This window comes from Astyanax mexicanus, chromosome 2 (genome assembly GCF_023375975.1).
Source record: "Astyanax mexicanus isolate ESR-SI-001 chromosome 2, AstMex3_surface, whole genome shotgun sequence".
NCBI classification, from domain to species: Eukaryota; Metazoa; Chordata; class Actinopteri; order Characiformes; family Acestrorhamphidae; genus Astyanax; species Astyanax mexicanus.
The window spans coordinates 67,750,219-67,766,269 of NC_064409.1; the positions used below are offsets into that span (position 1 = coordinate 67,750,219).

General features: G+C 40.8%; 1 protein-coding gene across 2 annotated transcripts in view; it reads right to left on the reverse strand.

The window, feature by feature from the left end:
* The window catches only part of ndst1a (N-deacetylase/N-sulfotransferase (heparan glucosaminyl) 1a), a 102,157-nt gene extending 87,309 nt beyond the window's left edge, over nt 1-14,848 (reverse strand). For both annotated transcript variants that reach the window (XM_007232216.4, XM_022665576.2), the window contains exon 1: nt 14,695-14,848. The gene's annotated coding sequence lies outside the window, so the exon portion shown is untranslated. The remainder of the gene's footprint in view (nt 1-14,694) is intronic.
* Nucleotides 14,849-16,051: the final 1,203 nt, after the last annotated feature.

The window sequence follows — 16,051 nt, forward strand, 5'->3', positions numbered from 1 at the left end:
GCTGTAAATATAATCTATATAGAGTGTAATCAAGAACCTAACCCTTTACAGATCATAGTTTCTCATATTATTATGTACCACAAAAATTGGTCTCCGTTTTAACATACATAATATAAACAGACTGATTTATGCATTTTCAGTTTACGTGTTCATTACACCAATTTAGCCTAGTCAAGGTTAAGATTTATGCAACATTAATAACATTTCTTTTAGCCACGGGCCGCTCTGAAAGCTGAAAGTCTGATGTTAAGTGAAGTTTAAGGATTAACTTTATCTAGCACTCAGTGCTGCATCTTTATAACTAAGGCTGTATCTCTGAAAACATTTTGTCCTTTGAGTTTTAGAGCTGTAAAACTAACTGTAGGGGGGAAGGCTGGTAGGTGTTTTCTGCTGCAGTCCTGTTAGCCAATCAGAGGCAATTTGTTTGCATGTATGAATATTCATGGGCAAGATCCAAATCCTGTCTTTCTAAAGAGACCACTAAATCAGTGAACTAAAGCATGGCTAAATAGAAACACCAGAGCACTTTTTTCACAAAACAACAGATCACATTGCATTCATTCATACTAGAGACCACTGTTTAAAATGATCGAAAAAAAAAATCAATGAATTGACACCTTTAAACGTTGAAACTTTAAACTAGTGCAATCGATTAAATAATGAGTATAAAAAATAAACAGTATTCTGTAATTAACTGCGATTAATCTCACTTGTTCTTCTTAAGACCTAAGCTTCTATTAATGGATAAGGAGAGACATTATGTGACCGCCACTGCGCACATACACACTTGTACACTTGTGTGTTCTTTACCTTGGCATAGATGTTAAACAATACATCCAGCAGAGGAAAGTTCAGAGGTAAACGTTTCTTACACCACCAGTTATGGTGCAGTTCTATTTCTTCTGTGTCTGTAAGTTTTCTGAGAACAAATATGGAAGAAGCTCACTCTGATTTCATTTAACAAATAATCAGCATATAACAACAAAAAAAAAGAGTATTACAAAAAAAACACTCTTACAGCCTTCTCAGAGACAACTGTCAAGCACTGCATTTTAAAACAGCAGTAATCGCTCAACAAAAAGACAGTTTCACAGGTCAGTTAACCTCCAGCTTCAAACTCCAGCTTCCAGTTCTACATTACAGCCAGCCACTGGCCATCTGCCTCTCTTGTTCCTGTCCATGTGGACAGTTTCACACATATTGAAGCATGACAAGAAACTCTGCTGTAGCAAATATTTTATTCAAAAGTGTAGCACTTCTACTGCACTGAATAATTGATTCTAATTTTTTTCTGGTTGACGGCTGCGCAGCCATACAGCTATAGAAAATGAACTCTGCATTAAAGCTCTGCAGACTCTCATTTCTGCTATTCTGATCAATACACATTAAAATATTGTGCTTTATGTGCCATGCAGCAGCATTCTGACAGTACTAAATTAAATGAGAGCCATATCAAGAACACAGAAAACAAGATCATATGTAGGGCTGCAGCTGTCGATTATTTTTGTAATTGAGCTCTCTGCTGAAAAATCGATTCGATTAATCGAGTAATCGGATAAAACTTAAAATAAGAGATTTCATAAAATAAGAAATTTCACTTAATGAATAACCAATTGGTTTAATTTTTTAGATTCACAACATACATCTCCACATTGCAAACTTTAGGTTATGAATATAACCCCTGTTCCCTGAAGGAGAGGAACGAGGTACAACACATAATGTATGGGATATCACGCCCTTGCGTGTCTGGCTGAAGACACCTTTAATCACGCCTAAAAGGCAGATGATGCATAGTGACGAGGGCAGGAGGGCCCGCCCCCTGCATATAACCCCACGTCACCAGCATCACTCCTCAGTTCAAGATGCTGCTCTTCACTGAGCTAACAGCGAAGCGGGGCAACCTGTGTTGTACCTCGTTCCTCTCCTTCAGGGAACAGGGGTTATATTCATAACCTAACGTTCCCTTTCAGTCGATTCACTCGGTACAACACATAATGTATGGGACCTATATACACGCCCCGCGGAGCAGACAGCGAACCAAGAGGGCACACTAGAGCACCCCAGACCCCGAAGAAAGAACAGCATGAGCTACTGAAGGGGCCACCACATCCAGGCGATAGAAGCGCACAAAAGTATGAGGTGATGCCCAGCTGGCAGCAGCGCAAATGTCTTTAACGGAGACACCCTTAAAAAGGGCCCAAGATGCAGCCATTCCCCTAGTAGAATGAGCCCGCACCCCCACAGGCAACTCCAGACCCTTGCTGTTATAAGCTAATGCAATAGCTTCCACAACCCAGTGAGAGAGACGCTGCTTAGACAGAGCCCTGCCACGAACTGGGTTGGCAAAACAGACAAAAAGCTGGTCACACCCACGGAAAGCCTGAGTACGATCAATGTATGTACGCAGTGCACGCACAGGGCAGAGCGTGTGCATTTTTTGCTGCTCCTCAGAAGCAAATGGAGGATGAGAGAAAGAATTAAGCTCAAAGGCTAGTGAACTATAAGACATAGGCAGCACCTTTGGCACATACGCTGCATTAGGGCGTAATGTAACCTTGATGTCCCCTGGTGCAAACTGGGTACATGAGGGGTGCACTGACAGAGCATGAAGATCACCCACACGCTTAGCAGAGGCTAAAGCAAGCAGCAGAGCCGTCTTATACGAAACATATTTCATGTCTACAGAATTTAGGGGCTCAAATGGAGGCCCAGACAGGACTTCGAGCACAATAGTGAGGTCCCAGGGAGGAACGGCTGGCCTAGATACAGGCTTTAGACGTCGCACTCCCTTTAAGAAACGTATAGCTAGGGGGTGTGCCCCAGGCGACAATCCCCCAAAACCAACATGACAGGCTGATATAGCCGCCAAATATACTTTTATTGTCGAGAATGAGAGCCCATGCTCCAGTAACTCCTGAAGGAACGTCAAAACATCCACAATGGAACACTGGAAGGGAATCAAATTTCTTCCCTGACACCAGTGCTCAAATGCACGCCATTTATAAGCATACAAACCTCTTGTAGAGGAGGCCCTTGCACACTGAATGGTAGCCACAACATTAGAGGGCAAACCGCTGGCCATCAAGGCAGACTTTTCAGCGGGTAGGCATGGAGACACCACAGCTCTGGTCGGGGGTGAACAATTTCCCCTCCTGCCTGAGACAGGAGATTCGAGTGAAGTGGGAGAGCCCATGGATCTCCTGCAAGGAGACTGATTATTTCTGCATACCATGGTTTTGATGGCCAGCAGGGAGCTACAAGTATCAGAGAGAGGTTCCCCTGGCACACCCTCTCCAGTGTTGGCATGATCAGCTCCACCGGGGGGAATGCATAAAGCAGTGTGTTGGGCCAGAGGTGTGCCAGTGCATCCACTCCCAGGGGAGCACCCTGGTCTGCTAGAGAGAAAAACAGAGGACAATGCGTGTTTTCTCTGGATGCGAAGAGATCTACGTTGGCCCTGCCAAACCAATCCCAGATCTGTTCCACCACCAGGGGACTGAGTCTCCATTCTCGAGCTGGAGGACCTCCCCTGGAGAGGAGATCCGCCCCCAAGTTCAGGCGGCCTGGCACATGTGTCGCCCTGAGTGAAAGTAGGTGAAAACTGCTCCACATTAGAAGGGAGTGGGACAGATTCAGAAGCGGGAGTGACCGCGTGCCCCTCTGCCTGTTTATGTAAGACACCACGGTGGTGTTGTCTGTTCTGACTAAAACATGCTTCCCCCTCAATTCTGAGAGGAAGCGCTTTAGGGACAAATGGACCGCGAGCAACTCCAGACAGTTTATGTGGAGGGAGCGTTGCGCTGAAGACCACGCCCCCTTCACAGCTGCTCCGTTGCACACTGCACCCCAGCCTGTCAGGGACGCATCTGTTGACACCACCACGCGAAACAGAACTCTGCCTATAGGCGAGCCCTGGCAGAGCAGGCGGGACTCTCTCCAAGGAGATAGTGCTTTCATACAACCCTGGGTCACAACTATCCTTTTCTGGAGATGGTGTGAGGCATTCAGGCGGTGTGATAATAGTCAGTGCTGAAACGCACGCATTAGAAGTAAACCCAGCGGAACTACCGCTATCATTGACGCCATTTGACCCAACAGCTGGAGAAATTGGCGAAAACGTAGACTGCGCGCCCCGCAGTAACCGTAGCAGCGGGCCTCTTCATCGGAGGAAGCGGCGCTGCGGGCTTGCGGGCAGTCAACTGCGGCTTCTGCTTCTCCCGTCTTGGCAGAATAGATCGCAAAGCCTCCGTCTGCTTTTTCCTCAGCTCGAACTTGGCTTGAATGGCTTCGAGTGACTGGCCAAACAGACCTGCCGAGGAGACCGGCTCGTCTAAATAAGTCGCCCGGTCTCTGTCTGGCATGTCAGACAGCGTTAGCCACAAGTGGCGCTGTGCCACAACAGTAGACGCCATTTCTCTGCCCAGCGAAAGAGCCGCACAGCGAGACATACGCAGGATGTAATCTGAGGCAATTCTAACCTCATTTAGCAGAGCTGTTAGCGGGCTGTCCGCGGGTAGCTGGTCTCCGAGTTCGGCTAGACACATCGCCTGGTAAGTCTGGAGGAGAGTGACTGAACTCATCGCTCTGGCCGTGCCTGCCTGCGCGCGATAAACCTTGTCCAGCTGGGAGAAGGAGAACCGGCAGTGCTTGGAGGGAAGCACGGCTGGTCCCGAGACTCCCTGATTATGAGATGGAGCCAGGTACGCTGCCAGCGAAGGCTCCATCGGAGGGGGGTTTAGCAGCCCCGCCTCCCCTGACCCTTCCAGCTCGAGAAACTGCGCGTAACCGGGCACCGTGGTGCGGGTTGACAGCGGTTTTAACCCATGACGACATCAGCTCTGTCATGAAGTCGGGGAAAAGTGGGAGACGATGCTTCACCACTTGCGGAGCCGGGGGAAGGAAAAATCCCGCGAATCTGGTCGCTTTTTTGGACAGATGAGGAGCAGGCCACTCCACGTCCAGCTTTTGTGCCGCACGACGGTAAAGGGAAAAGAAAGAGGTGTCAGCCTCGTCCTGTTTACCCTCCGCAGCCGTCGGGGCTGGAAGAACCTGCAGCTCCTCCTGCTCGTCTTCGGAGTAATCAAGCTCGTCTACACCGAGACCGAACGGGTCGTCGTCCTCGAGCTCGGCTGCAGGCTCGGAGAGCTGCGGCTGACACGGAAGAGTCAGCGACGGCGAAATCATTTCACACATCTCCAGACTCTCCATGTGCTCAGCCCAGTTAAGACAAGGTTCCCCTTCGTACTCAGCTTCCTCGACGTCCGAACAGGACGGCCCAGCCTTTCCAGAGATCAGGGGATCCTCGCGTGCCACTGCTGCTTGTCCGAGAACTTTCTCAACGAACGTCACACGGCGTTCGAGGGTCGACCGCCTGAGCTGGCGACAGAGCGCACATGCATCAGGTTGGACCAAGGCCCTCCTAGCATGGACGATTCCCAGGCAGACTGGACATGCATCATGTTGGTCCTTCTCGGTAATGGCAAAACCACATCCCTGAGGACAAGGACGGGAGGCTTTCTTGCCAGGCTGAGAGGTAAGGTTGGCTTGCGAGCTCATTTTAGGCAGCCGTTAGAGAGGCTAAACAGGCTAGCCCCGAGACTTGCAAAGCAGATTTAAAAACAGCAAAATCCTTTAAATAACGCTCCGAGGGAAGACGACTCACCAATATGAGGTTGTTGTCGTGCTTGCCTAATGGAACAGTTAAGTTATCCGAAGGATTGCTGAATTGAGCTAACTAGACTAGCAGAAAAGGTGTAAGGTGTTCTCAGCGAAGTGAAGAGCATAAGAACTGAGGAGTGATGCTGGTGACGTGGGGTTATATGCAGGGGGCGGGCCCTCCTGCCCTTGTCACTATGCATCATCTGCCTTTTAGGCGTGATTAAAGGTGTCTTCAGCCAGACACGCAAGGGCGTGATATCCCATACATTATGTGTTGTACCGAGTGAATCGACTGAAAGGGAACACAAATAGAAATAAATAAAACAAAAGACATAAATACTTTACTAATAATTTAATAACTAATTATTAAAAAACTTAAGTTAAATTATTTCAACTTAGGATTTCTTGTAAGTATTAAATATGGGGCATTAATCATTAATAAAGGCATAAACATTGGCTATATGTTGTGCATCTTAGCCAAATGACAATACAGTAAGTTCATGGCCAGCTAACTTTAACATGTATTTATTTATAAATTCCACAGCGCTGTGTTTACTGTTTACATAAAGCCTGTATTAAGTCTAGAACTTGTCTCCGTTGCAATAAACTAACCACACACATTAAACAGTGTTCCTAATAATCAGCACTCCACAGATCTGTCATTATGTTATTAAGGTACATTAATGTTAATCTCATTGATTTGTTATAAGTTAAATTTACCTGCTCAGCGCTTTAAAAACTTCCGCCTCCTCCACCTGCTTCCTGTGCGTTTTAATTTCACATTAAAAATCTGCGCTAAATTCCGTGCTCTGCGTTTTAAAATTAATTAGCACATAAAATTAATCAATCAATTTTTAAAATCTAGTAACTCGAATTACTTGAGTAATTGTTTCACCCCTAATCATATGTGTGACAAATTTACACAGAGAAAGGCAACCAGCCTTTGGTAAACAAAGAAATGCTAAGACTAAGTTAGCTCAGCTAAAGCTACTATCCAAGTCCTGTACAGCCTGTTCAAGTCATTTTGAAGGGCTTCTACCAGCACAATTTCTACCAGCCAGATTTACATTTTAAAAACGAGGAATATGTGAAATATGATGCAAGGTTTTTGCATGAAAACAACAATATACAGATTTAAACTTTTTAATTTGTGCTGTAATTTAATTATACAACAAGAATTTGTTTTCCACTCTTTATTTTTTTTTTTACCTAACTGGAAAAAAGTAAAAATTAACTTACATAAACTAGGTTTAAAACATGCCAAATTTCTTGCAGCCTGTTGTGGAAACATTGATGATCTACAACAGTGTTGAAGCTCTGTGCTGTTGCAGCTGCTGCATATGTTGGGAAACTGAGTGTAACAGGTGAAAGGATCTGTAACGCTCACAGTGTTTAAACTCTACTCTACCAGGCTATCTTGGACTTTGCCCTCAGAATGGATACTGAATTTAGCAGACATGTAAGCAAGAGCCAGACCAAATGATATTAGATGTAGGACTAGGTGGCTATTAAAAGCACACATATCCTATACTTTTAGTGCAGTTGTACACTGAACTAATTTCCCCAACCTAGTTGTCTTGAGAATAAAGATTATATCTGGATAAGCCCTAATTAAAATACAATTCACTACTTACTAGTAACTGTACATGTAGTTAGCAGGCTGAAATATACTTTATAATTTTAGAGTGAATACGTGCAGCTAAACTGTAACATTAACAAACAAAACAAGGAATTCAAAAGTGACCTGTTTACACTGATTAATTTTCATATATAGAGTATGGCTGCTATGATTAGTCGACATATATCAACGTTTAAACGTTTAAAAATATGTCAGCTCCAAACTTGAGGGTCAATTAATCATCAACTTGTAAAAAATAAAGTAGTATTTTATGTGCTGAGGATGGAAACACAAGGGGGTGGGGGGGTTAAGGGCTCAGCTTGGTGACAGACACAACAGATTACTATTTATCGCACTACATATCAAAACATTTAATGTGTGAATGTCTTCTGAGCATTTAATGACCATTTAAATCACATGCTTATCATGTTTATAATTTTTAAGTGATAGAAAGAGCTAGAAACAGAAGACATACCCACAGGATGCAGAGTTGGAGGGAATGGCAGAAATAATTTACAGATTATTCAATTACCAAAATAAACAAGCAAGCTGTTTCTGGACTTCTAGACATTCTACACCTTTACAATGTACATCAAACAGGTACAAAAGTCAGAAATATGGTGGGTTGGAACTTTGGAAACCTGATTTAAATACTAAAACATGATTAAACCCATTTCTGCTATTGCACAGGCTGGTGAAATTGCCCTGTAAATGAGCTAAAGATAAGTGTGGAGCTGTGAAGGAGATGATATGTTAATAATGTTCAATAATTGAGCACAAAAAGATTCATTTTTGCCATGAATCATCACAGAGAGGGCTTAGTCTCCATAATTCATTGATATGTACTGGCAATAAAATCAAATGACATGTCAGACCTACATACATCTAAAACAAAATTTAGGCATTGTTGTATTTTTCCCCTAGAGACATAAACAAGAAACAGAATTCTAAAGAATAAAATTATAATGTTACACAAATAGCAACATTTCTGTTTCAAAGAGCTCTAATTACAGCCTATTATATGGTGTAATTGCTACAGATTTATTGGAGAATAGTTTAACCTATTTAAGGCCTGACCATACGTAAAGTGATAAGGGCAGAGAGCCAGTAATTCAAGCTAAAATAAATTATGGGCTTTTAGATCTGTTGTGAAAATGGCTTTAATTATCCTGGGACTCTGGCTCCACTAGGTGACGGTGCAGTTAGTTAATGGTGTTGAGGGATGCGTTTCGTCCGGCAGCTTGTTTTTCATGCCAATGAAGAGATACAACAGGCATCGGGTTACCTATAAATAACTCTTACACTGCACAACAGCTGTGGACTGAATGGGCCTAGTGTCCTGGTGCCCACGTTCCTCTGTATGTGTGTCTACCACTGGTGCAAACAGGGGTACACATAAATCCCCCTGACTAGAGATATTATCTTGGGTGGCTGTTTACTGTTGAGATATTTTTGGTAGTAAGGTATCGAGTAAAATATTGGAACATATGGAATCACAAGTTTATGGAATTTCTTTAACAGTTAACTTTGTCAGTGAGCTATCTGAGAAAAGAGCACCTCCTAACCAGAAAATCTGAGAACAAAAAATGTCAGTGACCTCATCAACCACGGCCGAGTCACTGTTCTGTTAAAACCCAAGAAAATCAGAAAATAAAGCATTTAAAAGCTGAGAGACATTTAAACTTCAGAATTTGCTGATATTTACTGAATTATTATGGGACTGATGTGGTGTTTGAATTATTTTAGGATCTTACATGAAAGATTGAGTGTAGAGTCGACTCATTAAGTGAATCAGTTCATAAATCCAGTGCAAATTCCAATCAAGATTTAAAACACTGTTTAGAAGTCCATGCGTTGATTTAACACTGATTTTGTGTATATGTAGCTGTGGGAAAACTCAGATCGCCTCAGACACTGGATTATGCTTCAGAACATGGGTGTGTGCTGAAAACTGAGAAATAAAGCAGTAAACTGTTCACAGAAAGTTACTTTGAAAGAAACTTTGAAGAAACAATGGATTTATCAAGGATGCTCACCAGAGAGAGATGAAGTTGCAATTTTATTTTGTTTATAAGTATTATTTTGTTTCTAAACTGAAAGCAGAAGCATTTCTGAGTGGAGAAGGGATAAAATATTGTGTTTAATGTACCAGTTTGCTGAAACGACCATCCCTGCTAAGTCTAATATATTCATTTAAAAAACTGGGATGTCGGGTCGCATTTCGCAAGAGTTCTTCTGGCCACGTCACGCCTCTTTACGCACTTACGTCACATGTACAGCCTTTAAAAGAGGATCCGGCTCAGTTTTACTGAACGCGAGTGGCTGGTGGAGCAACGGAGACTTCAGAAGGGGAAATTCAGACCTTAATAGCTTATTCACTCATAGTAAACACAAACAAACAACAAAGTGAAGTTTCTGACTGAGCACTCTCTCTTTCTCTCTGACTGAACATAACCTGGAATCGGATTTATCCTTTCTAAAAGGAGACCGCATCACACCCGCCCAGTTTTAAAATGATTCTTCCGCGTGCTCGGTGCAATTACCCATTCTCACCAAAGAGGGCCCTAAATCCCAAAACTTATGGACATTACAAAAACGTTAGGTTTTCTTTCTATATAAGGTTTATAGCCATATATATGATTTATGCTGATGTGTTGAGGCATTTTTGAGTTACTAAGCCGAGAAAATGACAAGGTGTGATTTTTGTGTCAAACTTGGTGCCTGGTGGCAAAGTACTGTTATTAAATAAATGGAATATTGTACTGTATATTGTTTTTAAGTATTGAGATACTTTTTTAGTATTGATAAACTGTGCAATACTAATGTATGATGCATTTAAAACAAATACAAATCTTATCACTTAAACACTCCAGACATATAAGCTCCACTACAGCAGTATAAGCATATGTCTCTACAAGACAACATTTGACAGCTAAAACACATTTGACTTCCAGTTAGTTTAATATGTCACAACCTAAACACCAGTAATCACTGCTGTACAACGAGCTAATTAGCATAATCCATTCCATGCAGCAATCAGATTTCAGTCTAACTAACTGCAGATAAACTTTACTACGACATGTTTAAAATCTCAGTTATTTAGGCTTAAAAATGAATAAACAGATTACTCATACATGTACGTCTTATCCTGCTCCCACCCACGCTGAGCTGGATAACCGACTGCTCCCGCACACCACACAGATAATTAGCCTCACGCTGCGAGATACTGCGGTGGGTTATGTAGGCAGACCTCCATACGCAGTGTCTCAATTGACTGGTCTTTTTCTGAAATCACTTCAGGTCATATTTTGGTTCCCAACATCACCAATATGGGGTACCAACTTGAGCCATCTGTGAATTACATAATTACTTCTTACAGGTAACTTAAACATACTGACATATGTGACATATTAAACTAATTTACCACAAGTTAACCAAGTTTCCTGAGATCTTAATGAAATATCTGTGAAATATTTTCCTTTTTTACCCAGTGTAAACAGGTTTAACCAATAATTAGCTACTGCTCACTCCACTTTACTCCTATGGCCAGGTGCACAACTGCTAACACTTTACTCCTAACATTATTCTTATTTGTTCTGTTTGCAATAGCATGAAAACCTTCACTCCACCCTGAATTCACATCTCCCTCTCTCTTATGCTCTCTGTTTACTGTAGTCTGGCATACCTACAAGGGCTGGGCAATATTACAAAGAACCTAATCTCAATATTCTTTAAACAAAAAGCGATTTTCAGATACAGATCTTGTAACGTAGCATAACAATAAAACAACAGTGTTTTTTTTATGTGTAACAGCCACAGTATCCTTTACATTTAATTTAAACATGTTTTACTTTTTTATGAACAGTAAGCAGCCCCCTTCAAGTTTACATGCAGCTTTTATATTAAACAGGGAGCAAACATAATTGCTTTGTATTTAATTTAAGGTCAATTGTAAAACAATTGTGAAATAGTTTACAACTTTGACAGAAACACAATCTACTGAGATTCACTCTGGCAGCTTCTATAAGTAAATACATACAATCTGCATTATCCCATTTTAAAAACTGCATTGAAACAGTAATTTGATTAATAGCCTTAGTACCTGCCCTTCTTTTCTTAGAATTCCAGCTACTCAAATCATGAAATTATGCTATTTGTTTTAATTGTCTGGTGACTCATTTTTAGATCAATGATTGGCTTTTAAAACTCTTCCACTGCAAAGGTAATAAATGTAAATATTCAAATAAGTTGGTATAATTTTAACAATACAGTCAAATCTGAACAGCATGTCAAACACTCAATTTTCTAACCTAGAAGTTTTTGTATTTTACAGTCCATGGTTTGGTAGGCATATCAGAAACAAAAAACTATGTGCACAAACAAAAACATCTGTATGTCCACTTTGAAATATAAAATTAAATCTTGACCTCTGTATCAAAACACCTATCAAATTCAAAGTTGTGTCTCATTACACTCCTAGTAACAGGGACTGTGTCTGTGTGCACAGAGAGCTGTTTTAGTGGCTTACTAAAGAACCACTGCAGGCTTGGGAAACTATGACAAAGGTGGCTTGGAGTGCAGCAGACATGCTGATTGGGGCCAGAAAGGATTGTTGGGTTGTTTGGGTCCAATCTCAGTCCAGAAAGAAGCTTATCCTGACACAGAGAAGCCACAGTCCTGGGACACCAGCAGCTCACTAATAAGCACTGCAGTCTAACTGAAAAGTTCACACAAAAGAATATTTATTTATACGACTTTATATGCCTTATATTTTAGCCATACGTGTGGTTTTACCTGTAAAAACTCTACAAAAACATTATACTACAACTGCATTTATCTTTATTATGCCAACAGGGTTAAAGCCGCTGAGCTCCTGCCAGTACATAGGCTGTTATTATCCTGTTCTCCACCAGGAACATTTAAAAAGCACACAAACCCACACCCATATACACAGCACTACTAACGTAATAAGCCCAAGTAATGAGAATGTCTACTCAAACGTAGCTTGTTTATCACATTGGACTCCTCAGACAAACAGAAAACAGTGTAAGGAGTTATTACACAATTATCACAGAAAAAACACAATACGATTGCGATTTAAAATGGAAACCAAGCTCCTTATTCACAAATATCCTCATTTTCTTCATTAACTTCGCATTAAACAGTGCATAAGTTTAGTTCTGTCTACTGTAGCTAGCACATAAGGTAGAATAAGTAGTAAACTTCAGCTTTACTGTTGCTCAGGTTTAGCTGGTAACACGTTTGGAGCTGAAACTGAGACGCAGTGACTGGCCACACTATTAACACATCAACAGCCTGTTAAACTGTTTAAACTGTTTTGCATAGCTACTCTATCTATAAGTATTTAAATATATATTTTAATGACTTAAATGAGATATTATGGAGAAACATCATATACTATGCAATAGATCTGGGTAATATTTTGAGCCTAAAATATACTCCAACCACTGTTAATGGGTGAAAATGCTATGTAAATGCTATACGTATTATTATTCCAAACTGATTCAATTAGGATTGAGTTTTTTCCCTTGTATCCATGAATTGGACTATATTCAAAAATTATACAAAAAAATTATATAATGATCTATTAGTTCTGTTAAAACTACCGTAGCTCTTGCAGCCATGATATAAGAAAAAATCAGTAAGTAAATATAATTATTTTTTAAACAGCTGAAACTAGATATTATATAGAAACATACAATAACAGTAAAAAACAAACAGTAAAAAGTTTGTCCTCCACAAGCACCTGACCGAAACCTGATCAACTAAGATGGTGATTTGAGGTGATTTGGGATGATCCGGAGCTTCACAGCATAAAGGTACAGCAGCAACTATTATTCAGCACCTCCAGGAACTCCTTCATTATGCTGAGAAACTACTTCAGGTAACTCTACCTCATGAAGACACTGAGATTAAATACCAAGAGAGTGTGCAGATCACCTGAAAGACACCTCAAAGCTAAATATGGAACTTAGAAGAATGTAAAGTATAAAACATTCTGGTTTGTTTAACACTTTCTGTTTACTAAATAATGCTACTATTAAATTGACAATGTAAAACTGTATTTTTAGTTAATTTGTGAGTAGTGTAGCTCTGCTGGCTGTCTGCTGGTAACAGTGATCACTCATCTGACCTTATTTTCAGTATGTAGGAGTACTGAGTTAGTCTTGGAGATAAAAGACTAACCCAGGTCCTTTTAAAAGTGTCCTTTTAGCTTTTACTGATCTGTTCCAAACAGTTTAAAAATTAAAGCGACTTCATTTAAATGTTTAATGTTCCATAGAGTATTTCTGATTCAATTGTTAGAACAAACTGTTAAAGTACAAGTTATGAAAACGTTGTTGTGTAATTTATGTTACGTCAAGATTTTAGCCTTAAAATATAATCACAGAATTAATCTGATTCAATTTTATTTTGGCTTCAATATAGGCTAATACTTTTTGGGTTGTAATTTAATTTAGGTATCTAGGTTATTATTTTGTGTACTGAAACTCATAGGATGGAAATGTTTTAATTAGTTAGTGAACTTCAGCTTTGCTGTAAGTTTACGTAAAAGCTCAGAACACTGGCCACTCAGAAATACTCACTTTTTGACACCAAAAGGAGTGTGAAAATGGGCATTATGTAGATATAATACATGCTTTGGGTCTAAAACAGAGAAGCGGTTTCAGGTCATCCCATTTAACCGTTAATAAACTAAACACACAACCTAACAGACCTAACTTATCTGTGACCAATAACAACATATCATACAAACAGCTGTTTTACAAAATATATTCCAAGATTTGAATAGTGTTTAGGTTTTATTTTAACACTTAGGTAGCTAATATTTTGTGTACTGAAGCTCTATGGTGGAAATGTAATTAAGTTAATTAGTAAAGTTCAGCTGTGCTGTAAGTTTAGGTAACAGCTTGTAACACTGGGCAAAGTATTACTCACATATAGACACAAAAAGGAGGGAAATCATGTAGTGGTTACATTATTTAAACGTTAGCTAATAACCTGACCACACTGATAGGTCTATCTGTGACCAATATCAACATGAATCATAAGAAACGTGCCCTGCATACCTTTCCAATACTCTCCCTGTGTGTTTATGAACGCTTCCATTAATTGCCTGGGTAAATAAAACCAGGGTAAAATAATACCAGTTAACGACCATGTCTGCTAGCTAGCTGTCTAGCTAATAAACTAGCCAGGTTAGCTAATGTTCAGCTGATGTTCAGGTTCAGGTTTCTAGTTAAGGTTTAGCTAAAGCTACTTTCAGATGAGGTTTAAAGGCAGGAGCAGCCAGGCTAGCCTCCAGTAGCAAAACACAGAGCAGGCTAACCACAACAAACCACACACTTTTCCCTTAAAGACAGCCGCGTCTTCACTTAAACAAGCTTTTTACTCACCCAGCAGCTCCAAAACACCGTCCTGAAGCCTCGACCCGTCCACACACTGCGCGACAGCGGTTATATCACAGCCACACACTCACACACACTCATACACACACACACGGACTGAGTGCCGAGACTCGTGCGTGCACCTCCTCAACGGCTCCTTCCCTCACCGACTGCTCGATTCACTAGCGAATCGGTTCCTTTGAACATATCGCAAAGCGAACGGATTGCAAGTTCAGAACGAGTCGACTCTTTTGTATAAGGTATTTCTAGATGTTCATATTGGATAAATTAGGTTTTACTAGTTTACATATTTCATAAACACAACAATAAATATAATTTAATTCAATTCAGCAATAATTTCCACCCCAGCAAACCTACACACACCTGAACAGAGTGGGCAGATGTGAATTTGCCTCGTGCCATTGGCAAACTGCAGGCAGTCCACATTGGGGCAAAGTGAGTTTGCATTTGTAGCATTTGTACAGCTATAGGAGTATGAAGCTGAATAAAGCCCTATCTAGACTGGATTAGTTAGTTTCTCAGGGGGTCCTGGGGTGTTTTACTCTTTTATAGGGGGTCCTCCATGATTTTATTCTTGTCCGGAATGACCATGTATGTGCTTTTCTCAGACATCCTCTGAGAAAATAACAGACAGAGTTACCTACTGATTTTCGCTGACTTCCGTGGTCATAAAGTCATTTTAGTCCCATCCGGACGCACATCTCTAAATGTTTTCACCTCGCGTTTAATAAAATAGCTATTTGTGCACTGCCATGCACCGAAATTACACTTTGTGCATGTGTTTCCATGGAGATCCGTGAGTGCAAATGGAGGAGCTACTGACCACGATGCCATGTGACCGAGAAAGCCTAAAAACATTACTGGTCCTTCTGTTTTTTCAACTGCAGTCTGGATGCAAGAGTTTTATCACAGACGTCCCCCTGAGAAACTAATCCCGTCCGAATAGGGCTTTAGCTAAAAAGAATAAGAATAGAGAAACAAAGTGCAGTGTTATAAACAAGCCCTATCCGGATGGAATTAGTTTCTCAGGGGGATGTCTGTGAAAAATATTTACACTTTTACTCAGTGATAAAACTCATGCATCCCGATTGCAATTTAAAAAACAGGATGACCAGTGAGGTTTTTGGCTTTCTCCATCACATGACATCACTTTCAATTGCTCCTCCATTTCCACTTGCTATTGTGTTGTGACGAAACTCAAATATGTGTTTCTGGACAGGACTAAAATTACCGACGACCACAGAGAAAATTACCCCAGGACCCCCTGAGAAACTACAAGCCAATTAATACCAAATATCCAAGCTAATTAATATGAAGGAATATAAGAATTCAGTGATTTAATTGC